Here is an 11,309-nt window from a genome sequence, read left to right as displayed (position 1 = left end):
CAGAGTAGTCAAGCTCCCAGATCTCCTTGACCCTTCCGTAAAATCTCTCAGTTGCGCCGTCGTTGCTGTTGGTCATGCATTCCATCATCACCCCTGAGTTCTGATCATCACTGTCCATATCTTTGGCCTCCGTGTAGAACGTGTATCCATTGATATCGTATGCCTGATAGGTGATGAGGTTGGGCGAGGGGCCATGTGCTAAGTTGTATATGAGCAATCCGTCGTTAGAGCCCTCTTTCAGGGTATTAGCAATAATATGCTCTTTGAACCAATGCAGGAAAGTGGAGTTGTGCTCTCTAGTAACTTCGGCGTCTGTCCTGCATACCCCACGGTCATGATACTTCTTTGCGATAGTTTCTTTGTGCATTTCCACGAAAGGATTTACCTGGTCTAGTTGTTGTACCACTACCAAGTTTGCTCTATCAAAGTCGTTGCGTCGATATGAGTAGGCCACATGCAGTTCCCTGCGACCGTTGGAGTGACCATCTCCTTCGAAACTCCCATCATGCTTGTTAACGGGCAAACCAACACCAGACGGCCAGTCTACGCCATATAGAAAATTCTCGCAGAAAGAGATGCACTCTTGTGCCAGATAGCCCTAGACGATGCTTCCATCCGGACGGGACATGTTACGAACGAATCCTTTGATGATCCCATTCATCCTCTCAAACGGCATCATGTTGTGCAGGAATGACGGCCCCAGGTCTATTATGCCGTCCACAATATGGACACACATATGCAACATGATGTCAAAGAACGCGGGTGGGAAGTATATCTCAAGCTCATTTAGTATCACAACGATCTCTTCCTGTAGCCTTCGGAGCTGCTTCACACTGATCGACTTTCGAGAGATGATGTCAAAAAAGTTGCAGAGACCAATAAGCGTGTCACGGACGTGCTTGTCCATTATCACTCTAAGGACAACAGGTAGTATCTGCGTCATCATCACATGACAATCATGGGACTTCATCTCGCTGAACCTTTTCTTCTTCGTGTCCAGATATTTGCTTATCTTGACACAGTAACCAGAACTAACTTTGATTCCGGTAAGGCACTTGAAGAATTGATCGATCTCAGCCGGACTTAAGGTGAAGCAAGAAGGGGGCAATAATCCTCTTCCTTTACTTTTTTGCCCTTCTTCTCCCTCGCCTCTGTCTCCATCTCTGTCTCCTCTGACTTTTTACGGGGCGGCATGTGTAGATCTGCCCTGATCTCCAAATCTTGCAAGTCTTTTCTTGCCTTTGGCCCATCCTTGGTCTTATCTAGCATGTTCATCAGTGTCGCAAGCAAGCTCTCAAGGACATTCTTACATATATGCATTTGATCAAGGCAATGAGGTGTGTCGAGTTTGTGCCAGTACTCCAAGTACCAGAAAACAGACCTCGTCTTCCATACCTTCAGTAGCGGCTCCGGCGCCTTTTTCATCGTCTTTCTCGGTGTGGGGCACTATTCCTAGTTTTTCAACAACTCATCGATTTCGGCGCCGCTCCGCTTACGTGGAGGTCCTCGATACTCAGCCTCACCATTGAATAGATCTCCACGGTTTCTCCACGGGTCGTCCTTCTCGAGCCATCTTTGATGCCCCATGTACACGATTTTCCCAGACCCGTTCCTTGACGTTAGCTGCTGAGATGTCGTATCATCCATGCACCGTGTGCATCCGCAATATCCATGGCACACCTGACCTGTGACATATCCGTAACCGAGATAGTCGTGCACCGTCATGATCAACGCAGCTCTCATATAGAAATACTTGCCTTTGCTGGCGTCCCATGTCTTGGCCAGTGTTTTCCATAACGTGTCTAACTCCTCTTGAAGTAGCCGCAGATACAGAATAATATTATTTCACGGTTGTTTCGACCCTTGAATCGACATGCTCATGTGTATGTACTTCGACTTCATGCACAGCCAAGGGAGGAGGTTGTACATCCATACAAACACGAGCCATGTGCTATGTGAAGGAAATATGCCCTAGAGGCAATAATAAAGTTGTTATTTTATATTTCCTAATATCATGATAAATGTTTATTATTCATGCTAGAATTGTATTAACCGGAAACTTGATACATGTGTGGATACATAGACAAAACACCGTGTCCCTAGTAAGCCTCTACTAGACTAGCTCATTAATTAAATATGGTTAAGTTTCCTAACCATAGACATGTGTTGTCATTTGATGAATGGGATCACATCATTAGGAGAATGATGTGATGGACAAGACCCATCCGTTAGCTTGGCATAATGATCGTTAAGTTTTATTGCTATTGCTTTCTTCATGTCATATACATATTCCTTTGACTATGAGATCATGCAACTCCCGGATACCGGAGGTATACCTTGTGTGCTATCAAACATCACAACGTAACTGGGTGATTATAAAGATGCTCTACAGGTATCTCCGAAGGTGTTTGTTGGGTTGGCATAGATCGAGATTAGGATTTGTCACTCCGAGTATCGGAGAGGTATCTCTGGGCCCTCTCGGTAATGCAGATCATAATAAGCCTTGCAACCAATGTGACTAATGAGTTAGTTATGGGATGATGCATTTCGGAACGAGTAAAGAGACTTGTCGGTAACGAGATTGAACTAGGTATGGAGATACCGACGATCGAATCTCGGGCAACTAACATACCGATGACAAAGGGAATAACGCATGCTGTCATTACGGTACGACCGATAAAGATCTTTGTAGAATATGTGGGAACCAATATGAGCATCCAGGTTCCGCTGTTGGTGATTGACCGGAGAGGTGTCTTGGTCATGTCTACATAGTTCTCGAACCCGTAGGGTCCACACGCGTAACGTTCGATGAGGATTTTGTATTATATGAGTTATGTGATTTTGTGACCGAATGTTGTTCGGAGTGGCAGATGAGATCACGGACATGACGAGGAGTCTTGAAATGGTCTAGAGGTAAAGATTCATATATTGGACGATGATATTCGGACACCGGAAGTGTTCTGGGGGTACCGGGTGCATATCGGGTCACCGGAAGGGGTTCTGGGCATCCCTGGCTACTACATGGGCCTTAATGGGCCAAGAGGGGCACAGACCAGCCCCTAAGGGGCTGGTGCGCCCCTTCCATATGGGCTGGCCAAATTGGAATAGAAAAGGGGAAGGAGGAAAGGAAAAAGGGAATATGATTCCCCTTCCCCCTCTTCCCTTCCTACTTCGAATAGGAATAGGAAAGGGGGGAGGCCGAATTGGGAGGACCCCAAGTAGGATTCCTCCTACTTGGGGCGCCCTCTTGGCTGCCTCTCCTCCCCTCCAACCTATATATATAAAGGGGGGCACCGCTAGAACACACACCAACAATTGTTAGCCGTGTGCGGCGCCCCCCTTCATAGTTTATGCCTCCGGTCATATCTACGTAGTGCTTAGCCGAAGCCCTGCGTGGATCACTTCACCATCACCGTCACCACGCCGTCGTGCTGACGGAACTGTCCCTCGACACTTTGCTGGATCAAGAGTTTGAGGGACGTCATTGAGCTGAACGTGTGCAGAACTCGGAGGTGCCGTATGTTCGGTGCTTGATCGGTCAGAACGAGAATAAGTTTGACTACATCAACCGCGTTGTCAAACGCTTCCGCTTTCAGTCTACGAGGGTACGTGAACACACTCTCCCCCTCTCGTTGCTATGCATCTCCTAGATAGATCTTGCGTGAGCGTAGGAAATTGTTCCTTGCATCACATGCAAAATATTGATATTCACCGTTGAACGCTCTCCACTGTCTTCCATCCACGACGTGTCTCAGCTTCGATTCATCTCTATCATCGGGCTTTCTTCCTCTCCGTGTGCCAGCGCATGAGCTTTGCTTCCTTAGGATCTACGAAATACCGTTGTAAACGGGTAGTGATCTGTAAGTACCATACAACTTTCTGGGGAGATTTCTTCCCGGCCTTCTTGTATCAAGAAGCATTGCACACCGGACATCTTGTCTTTTCCGCGTGCTCCTTCCAATAAATTATGCAATCGTTGATGCATGCATGGTATCTAACGTGCAGCAGATCAAGAGGGCACACAATCTTCTTGGCCTCATCCACACTAGTAGGACACATATTCCCCGCGGGAAGAACATCATTTAGGTACTTGGGAGGCTCATCGGGGCTAGCCGACCGCAACCACCTGTCCACCATCGTTCCACTGACCATCATGAACGCCTGCATGGTAATAATAAAAAATGATTATAAAAATGCATGCATGCATCAAAGTCATACAAAAATTCGGCATGACCTTCCCTGAAAATAGGACATAGAGAGTTTGCCCGGAATTCGCCGAAACAGAAATAAATCGACATTTCGTCAAAACATAGGCAACTCACAATCACAATTCGACGGCAACTCATGCCACACACACAATTTCCATCATATCACCCAATTATGTCATATCGCACACAAACACATATTTCCATTCTTACAAAAGCATAATTTTTTAATCACCTGTCTCGAGATCGAGCATGGTGATGTTGATGTCGATAGGTGTCGGCACACACACCTATGGAATAATAAAGGTCTTCTTGACAAGGCTATAGATCTAGTTAGGGAGGTATATAGGTCACTAAATGCTAGCTAGATCTACCTAGCTAGCTAGTTTGGGAGGAGACAAGTTCAACTAGTGGAGGGGGAAGGAAAAAGAGAAAGGAGATACATTAATGGAGGTGATGTAGTTAGCCAGGAGTAATAAAGGGAGAGAAAGATAGGTAGAAGAAGGAGAATAATGGGGAAGAAGTAGTAAGAAAGAAGCAAAGTGGGGGAGAGAGGGGGTGGGAGCTAGGGGAAAGTGAAGGAGGAGAGGATGGGGGAGGGGGAGGGGGAGGAAAAAGGTGGTATGACTGTGGTTTGGCAGTAGCGCTGGGCGTAAAACGCGCTACTGCTAATAAGATAGTAGTAGCGCGCTTCTGGCATAGGTGCTACTGCTAAGCAGGGCCCGCCATGTGGCCAGGTTCAAAATTAGCAGTAGCGACCTGCAAAAAAAGCGTGCTACTACTATTTTATTAGCAGTAGCGCGGTCAACGTGGGCGCGCTACTGCTAAACCTAGCATGGCCGGAACGGTCGGTCAATTTTAGTAGTAGCGTGGTTCTACCGAGCCGCCCTACTGCTAAGTTGGTAGCAGTAGCGCCTGTTTATTGCCCGCACTACTGCTAATTAGCAGTAGCGCCTCTTCTTGCCCAGTGCTACTGCTAAATTTCTGTGTATAAGGTTTTCCCTAGTAGTGCGTGCTTAGGCCAACTTTAATAGATCTCCTGTAATTTAGAAGATATTGTGGAGTATCCTTTAGAGAAGTATATTTGCTCCTCTAAACAAGTGTCATTTCTAACCGATCTCCAAAATTTAACGGAGTACTTATTTCTTTTTGCCAAATTTGTTTAAATTTGGGCCACCGAGATAAACTTCACTACTAAATTATTTTATCAAATTACATCTTGGTCACATACTTCGCCAGTTCTTTGCTAAGAGAACTGATCCAAAGAAACTACTAAAAAAATTACACACTTCAATGAAAACACCACTTCCCTAACTGCTCCTACTAGCCCAATTAATCTTTTCTCTATGCCTTCGTTGCCTACATTGTTGCTTCTAACTATTGGCTTCCCAAGCTTGCACATTTCTTTCTTCTCTGTTCCTCAAATTTGGACTGGTCTCATCTTTAGCATGTAGTGCATGAACATCTAGGAAATTCCTCGCTATGAATAGATCATTGTACTCTTCTTCCAATACCAAAGCTTGCATCCTTCCTACATAAAATTTTGAAAAAACAATAAGTTTTAAATTGCGACGAATCCTAAGAATAAATGTACAACATGGCACTCACTCCGTCATTTTCATACATGTAGAACACCAATCCGGGATGTTTTGGCATGCTTGAAATGAGGCGCAACATCAGCCGGAGGCAATGGTCACACTTCATGACCGGCAACAACTAGCCCACAAACTGTTGGGAGAGTGCTAAGCCCGGCCAATGGGTGGACGTGGTTGTGATGGTGGTCAGTCGACGGGTGGGATTCAAGCGCCGAGAGGAATATGGCACTTGAGAGGTGGCGCGGAGTGATAGCTCGAGAATTTGTGATCATTTTCTAGTGATTCTTATTTGGTTTTCATCAGATCTTTGCCACATCACAGTTATTTCTAACGCTAATCCTTCAAAAGAGAAGAAAATCAATGTTTCTAGTGTTTGGCACAAAATACCATTTATGGAAGGAAACCAAGGAGGATTACTGAAAATCAAGTCAAATGGAACAACTTCCAGGTGGAGAGCCAAGTCATCATGCACGCCAGAGCAAAAGACGACCTTCCATTCGACCGCCAACGCTCGCATGAGCGGTCGTATGAGGTGCCAGCAGCTCCAACCCGTTTATACAAGACACTTTCGTGAAGGCACCAGGAGAGGAGCAGAACCCTAGCCGCCGCCACCACGTTCACAACAGAAAGGAGGAGATTTGAAGAACCTTTGGAGATCTTTTTAGTTATAGTCCTTTCATCTCCATCACCATCTCGCCCTTCACTATTGTAAGAGAAATTCCAAATTGTGAGAACAAGTTATAACTCTACTCATTCTCATGCGTCAGGGTTCGACTTGTGTGGGTGCCCAAATATAATGAGGTTCACCAGTTCGCCCTAGGGTGCCTAGCTTATCTGTCATGCTTTATTTTCTGCTGGTAGAGTTCGTAAGACATTGTGGTTTGAGTAGGGCGGTTTGGAGACCAAGCTCTATAGAGGCCTTTAGTTTTTAAATTTCCAAATTCAAACTTTTCATTTTAAGAAAATCTGAAAAATATACCCATGTATACAAGGATGTAATGTGTATTTGTGTAAAATTTCAGAATGAAATACCTTGAATTGCGAGCACACCAATAAAATCTTGGACTTTGAGGATGAATATTATATATGCTAAAAAGTCATAGATTTATCTTTTTTGAGTGGCTCTCATTTTAACGCATTTGACCTGAAAATTCACACACATGTATATTACTCCCTCTGTTCCTTGATATAAGGTGTATAGATTTTTAAGAAAAAGTCCGAAATATAAGGTTTATTGCGTTGCACCACTCGTTTGGATAATTTTTTAAGGGATTTGATTACATTTCCTTATATAGGGCAAGCTCCCCTATTTTCTCATGTCAATTAGTCAGGTGCAATCTCTCCCAAAACTTGTGAAATTTTCCCTCCACATGCGTTCTTTAATTTCCGTGCCAAAAACTATACACCCTATATTGAGGAACGGAGGGAGTATGTCTCTAGGTATATGTTTATTTTTCAGAATTTTATGAAACTGATTTTTTTTTGAAGTTTTCAAATTAAAACCTCCATGGAGCTCTCGGTCTCCATTTGGTATTTTCGCTGTGGTTTTTGTTATATAAAATTGTAGAGGCAGCTCTCTTTAAATAATTGGATAAAAGATCTTATTAAACCATGGAGCCTCGAAAGTCCAAACTAGTAATTTCGGTCGGCACTTGATGTGTAAGCCCGTACAATCTTGTTCAAAAACCATTTCGTTAGTCAAAAGGTTCCCGCGGCGTGAGAACTACGTGAGGGTGACAAGGTGCTGCAGGGTTCGTGGCACCGGCGGCACTTGGATGTGAACCGCACCTTCCAGCGCCTGCACGACCTGCGCCATGGTCGGGCGCTGCTCCTCCTCGTCTTGGATGCACCAGCACGCCACTCTACACGCCCGCTCCAGCTCCTCCGACATCACCTCGCCGCGCAGCCGCGGGTCAGCCACGGCGCCCACCTCGCCTTCCAAAACCTTTCCAGCGGCCCACACTGGGAAGAAGGTCAAGGACTCGCTCCCACCAGTCCCTGCCACCTCCACCTCGCTGTACCCATTGGAGTTACGTCGTCCTGAGATGAGCTCGAAGAGCACCATGCCGAAGCTGTACACGTCGGCCTTGATGCTGATTGGCTGCCCAGAGATCCACTCTGGCGCGAGGTACCCGACGGTGCCCCGCATCGTCGTCAGCGCGCGGCTGAAGTCCCTCCCCATCAGCTTCGCCATCCCAAAGTCGGCGATCTTCGGGGACATGTCCTCGTCCAGCAGGATGTTTTCCGGCTTGACGTCGCAGTGTATGATGCACTCGCGGCAGCCGTGGTGCAGGTAGGCCAGCCCTCTCGCGACGCCGAGCATGATGCAGTACCGGTCGCACCAGCTCAGGCACGTGTCGTCACGGAAGAGGAGGCCGTCGAGGGAGCCTCTGGGCATGTACTCGTAGACGAGCATCTTCTCATCACCCGATGAGTAGAACCCGAGGAGCCGGACAAGGTTTACATGCTGGATGCAGCCCAACGTGCTCACCTCCATCCGGAACTGCTTGTCACCCTGCCGCCCAAAACTTTCAAGCTTCTTCACTGCTACTTGGACTCTAATTGAATTGTCTCCCTTATGCTGCTTCAGGACCCCGCGGTACACCGAGCCGAAGCTTCCGCGGCCCAGACGCTCCGAGAAGTTCTTGGTGGCGGCACGGAGGTCGCCGTAGCTGTACACGGCCAAGGAGAATACATTCTCATTTGCCATACTGACCAGTCTCCTCCTCCGGGCAAGAACAATCCTCCATGCTAGTATAACCAAGGCGCCCACTGCTGCAACACCAGCCAATATGATGCCAAGGACAAGCCATAACTTTCTTCCCATTTTCTTCTTGTCTACACTACGGAGATCTTGCAATCCTCTTTCTGAAAGCCGGAGGTGCAGGTCTGACCCGGGGTTGTCGGAGTCCATGTAGAGCTGCTGAAGGTTGCGGAGCTCTCCGTGCCAGACAGTGCACTCCCCGTTAGAGAAGGTGTAGGCTTGGCAAGAGCAGCTCTTTCGGCAAGCTGATTCACACTCTACTTTGCTCTGGGCAGCGCCCACGGCGAGCGAGTCATCGGGGAGCTTCACGTCTGGCAGTGTCAGGAACCCGTCCGTCGTCGATCCGTTGTGCGCGCAAGTGAGCGGCGAGCGCCGGCGGCAACCACTGCTCCAATCGCTGAGCATCCAGTCTGCCTCCGACACTGGAGCAAACCCGGGTGGACAATGGCAAGGCAGCTTGCCTCCCTGATCGCAAACGCCGAACGCGCCGCAAAGCGCGTACACGGCGCACTGCAACATGGGACCAGTCCACAAGATTTGCCAGTTCTGGCTCGTGGGCATCCAGATGTACATTTTCGACTGGCCGGTGAGATCATGCACGATGCGCGTTATGGTTGCATTGTCGTAGAGCTCGTTGATGACGCGCCGGTACGCCGGGGTCTCGACATATGTCGTGTTGTAGATGGTGTTTTTCGTCGCCTCTGGCATCCTCGCGAAGACGCGCCCGTTCCAGACGCCGGTCCGCATGTACACACGGGACCGGTTCCACATGAAGAAGATCTCGCTGGTGCCGTTGGGGTCCACTGTGTCGCTGAACATCCCCGGTGCGGGGTCTTGGGCGTTCCGCCACGACGTCAGCACCTGGTACTCGCCGGTGAGCTTGTTTTCCCCGACCCACGCTTCGGGCACCTGCGTGTCCGTCGGGTGGTCGAAGCTCTGCCACAGCACGTTGGAGGAGTTGCCGCCGTCGACAAGGACCAGGTTGCCGTTGTTGCGGATCTCCGCCGTGTTGTTTGAGCCTGGCGACAAGGGAGACGGCAGGTTTGAAGACCACACAACGACCGGCGCGGCGGAGGCGCCGGTTGGACCGACGAGTTCGAGGTTGCCGTCTTCAGCGGACACACGAAGCTCAGCGAAGGCGAGAGAAGACAGGGGACTCACGCGGTTGCCCACCCAGATGATGGTCTGGTCGGGGATGTTCTTGTACCAGATCCCGAGGTAGAACCTGTCGCCGGAGCTACCAGCAGGGGTGAAGAGACCGAGCTCGAACTTGCCCTGTGCCGAGACCAGCGTGTCCTTGCCCCGTAGCGGACGCCGCGCCGAGAGAGTCGCCGCTGCACCCACTGCAGGGGCGAAGCACAAGGCAAGGGCCATGAAAGTGGCAGTGATCTGTGACATGGCGATGGTGGAGCGCTTCCGGTTGCTGGTGAGTGGTGAATTATCAGGGGGTGCAGTCAAATATACAGGCAGGTGAATGTTCGCAAGAAAAATCATCTCGCGAGCGACACATGCGTGATGATTCCGGCATGTATATTTTATATTTTATGTTCTGCTGCTCGTGCATTTGTCTGTCAAAAAAGGAGTGATGGGCTTTGAATTAGTCCGCGGCATGAGCACTCAGAGGTTTTGGCGCGAGACTGCGAGTCTGCCATGCTGACGCACATACATAAACTGTAAATTTTGATGCTCCTACATAAACTGTAAAATCCAAAAATATTAATAAAAAAACTCAAGAAATTCTGATTTTTTTCAATAAACATTGCTTAGTTTTCTGTCCGCGTGCAAATTTTAGTGATGAAATCACATTCATGAAGGTCTGGGGAAAAGGTAACAAAGTCAGCGCTCCAAAATTATTGTCAAAAATAGTCTTTTTAAGCATTGATTTTTTTCTCAGAGCATTAGGAATTATTTTTGTTCATGGAAATTGCACATATGTACGACATTCAATAATGTTTGTTGCCAGAAAAAAAATTAGATTTGATTTATTTATTTAGGTATTTGCTTCTATTTACTGTTCACGATGTGCATTTGAACTCGGGGGCAGAAACTTCATGTCCGGTTAGTTCATTCATTCATTGAAGGAAAAGTTTGTAAGTAGGGACATAAGAAGGTTTCACGGAGACAAGACGAAGAAAGCCGTGAGAAACAAGTTTTCTGAGGCAGATCTTTCTTTTATTCCAAAAATACTTTTGGCGAGATCTTGAGACAATTTTCAAGATAATGAACACTGGTGGGTGGGTGGTTGAGCTCACCGGTCGCCTGACTGCTATCGTCTAGTGGGTAGTTGTTTCAAAAGTCCATCTGAAAGATCGATAGTCATCCAAATTGACTGTCTCGCTCATTTTAGTCCTTGTATTTGAAGAAAAAAATTACATCCAGTAAAATATAGCAGTACAATACGGTTACCGGCTCGTTTCTTATACTATTTTGCTTTTGTATACAGCTTTGGTCAGCTTAGAGCATCTCCAGCCGTTCCCCCCCCCCTCCCACCCCCAGGGCGCATAAAAATCGCTCCCTGGGGACGAGCCGGCGATACAATCCGGGCTGTGCCGGTTTTGCGCCCAGTCGTCGCCCCCATCTCGCCTCCAGGCGTCGATATTGGCTCACTTTTCAGCCCCATTTCGGCGAATAAAAGGGCCCATGTCGGTGTCAAAACCGGCGGATCTCGGGTAGGGGGTCCCGAACTGTGCGTCTAGGCCGGATGGTAACAGGAGATAAGGGACACGAAGTTTTACCCAGGTTCAG

The 11,309-nt window shown here is 47.9% G+C and overlaps 1 pseudogene; it reads right to left on the bottom strand.

Moving 5' to 3' along the window:
* Positions 1–7,523: 7,523 nt before the first annotated feature.
* Positions 7,524–10,208, bottom strand: LOC125523777 (G-type lectin S-receptor-like serine/threonine-protein kinase At2g19130 pseudogene; annotated as a pseudogene).
* Positions 10,209–11,309: the final 1,101 nt, after the last annotated feature.

The sequence above is a fragment of the Triticum urartu genome, chromosome 7A (genome assembly GCF_056163025.1).
Source record: "Triticum urartu cultivar PI428250 chromosome 7A, HENAU_Tu73, whole genome shotgun sequence".
Lineage (NCBI taxonomy): Eukaryota > Viridiplantae > Streptophyta > Magnoliopsida > Poales > Poaceae > Triticum > Triticum urartu.
The sequence above is the reverse complement of the archived record's forward strand: the minus strand, read 5'-3'. Positions and strand labels throughout refer to the sequence as shown.